The sequence below is a fragment of the Topomyia yanbarensis genome, chromosome 2, assembly GCF_030247195.1.
Source record: "Topomyia yanbarensis strain Yona2022 chromosome 2, ASM3024719v1, whole genome shotgun sequence".
Taxonomy (NCBI): Eukaryota; Metazoa; Arthropoda; class Insecta; order Diptera; family Culicidae; genus Topomyia; species Topomyia yanbarensis.
The window spans coordinates 62636500-62638588 of NC_080671.1; positions in this window are offsets into that span (position 1 = coordinate 62636500).

Below are 2089 nucleotides of genomic sequence, written 5' to 3' on the forward strand. Positions count from 1 at the left end.
TTTGATAAAATTCAGGGATGTTGCCAACTGCCCGTTCATGCCACACGTTCTATTTTGCAAGATCTACCTACATCAAAGCGGTAAAAAATGGAAACTGAAAACACCGCCAACTAGCCCCGGTCTCCCCTACTCAGTACAATAGGGTAAGCTGGGGCAAATCCGACATAGAAAATGGTTTTGGCTGTAAAATCTTCATTTTACATCAGATCAAGTCGCTTTATATACCAAATTAAAGGTTCTTCTGGGCAACTTTCTATGGAAAGCATTTTATTCGTACTTCGGGAAAATTTTGAGATACAAGCGTTTTACGAAAACGTTCATTTTTGCTGTTTTCAAACCCGACCGCCTATGTTTTTCGTTGATTTAGTACAGATATTAACCAAATTTTATGGCTTTTCAATGATAAATCAATGAATGTTATGTTATTGAATTGTAACATGAAGAAAATGGCTGTCTTGGAATGTCAAAGCCACGAGCAGTAGCACGTAAAGATATCTCCATTTGCATCGGAGCAATTGCTCAAAGAATAGTATATTCATCACGTTTTTGTGTCTTTTATTTGTAATTATGAACCATTGTACAAAAAATAATAACAATAGAAATATATTTCAATTTGATAAATAAATATTTTCTTAGCGACAAAGGGTGGGATTTACCCCACTATTTAGAGGTCGGATTTGCCCACCGCGTCATTTTTCATTGCGATGCTATTAAAAAAATATGAAGAAAGGTGGACTAAGTTCATCAATGCGCTTTCTAGGAATTTAATCAAAGAATTTAAATCCACTTACATTTATTATGCAATCACTTTACTGCCGTTCTACGCATAATAGTTCGATGTACATATAACATGGGACAAACATGCTTATAACGGCAGTTTAACAATCAGAAATATCCTGTGGTCAATGATGCACAAAAATAAAATCAAAAATTGTGAAAACACACTTATTTTCGTTTGAGCTTCGTAATGTAGATTAATAAAATGCTGTCATACCTCCATTATGATTATTTTCGATGCTCTACACGACCAGTGTTATTAGTACGCGTAGTGCTTCCGATTTTCGATAACAGAGGGGGGTCGGGTTTACCCAACGGTCGGATTTGCCCCACCTTTCCCTATAATTTATTGATGATTTAATGGACTAAAAGTAAACCAATGAACATGACAATAAAACATTTGTTCTTCGTGCTGATATGATAGCCGAAAATTGGTAACTGGTTTTGAATTCTTGCGAATTGTTAATTCTCAACGTATTTCAAAAGTCATCATTCACTTAGACAAGACCATGCGTATTCCCCACGCGCATTACATGCCCAGTGGATTAGTTTCCTAGTTGGTCAAATAAACACTAAACAAACAAAGAAATTAGTTTGCTCAGTCTATTGAAAATTACATACTTTTTTACGTTTTAACGACATTCAATTAGCTAGAGATTACTGGGTAGGGAAAGTTATGAAACTTAGAGCCATAGTACTCAAGTGAGAGCAAGGATGTGAAGTAAACAGATCGGAAAGCTAGAAGTAGCAGGGTCATTAGAACAGGCTTAATATCATGCGGGCTTAATTTTTGCCTTCTGATAATGAGGGTCGAGCTTAGGCAGCATAACTACGAATCACCCGAGTTCATTATCATGTGTCCTGATAAAGGTAGACGTATCTATCTTTACCGTGACAACCGGCATTAAGCCCGCATGATATTAAGCCTGTTCTAATGACCCTGCCACTTCTAGCTTTCCGATCTGTTTACTTCACATCCTTGCTCTCACTTGAGTACTATGGCTCTAAGTTTCATAACTTTCCCTACCCAGTAATCTCTAGCTAATTGAATGTCGTTAAAACGTAAAAAAGAAAATTTGACTAACATAGTCGAAATAAAAAAGGAAAAAAGAAAATTACATGCGACAAAATATGTCCAATTCAGAGTATAACGAAATGAAGACTGCTTAATTATTTGCTTTAAAACAAGATTTGAAAAATTAGTCATATAAACGAGGTGGTTTAAATAGCTGACTACCGTCAGGTATGATTTTTTTTATGAAAAATTAGCGTATATGCTGTTTTTTTCTTGATTTTCACTATGACGGTCCTA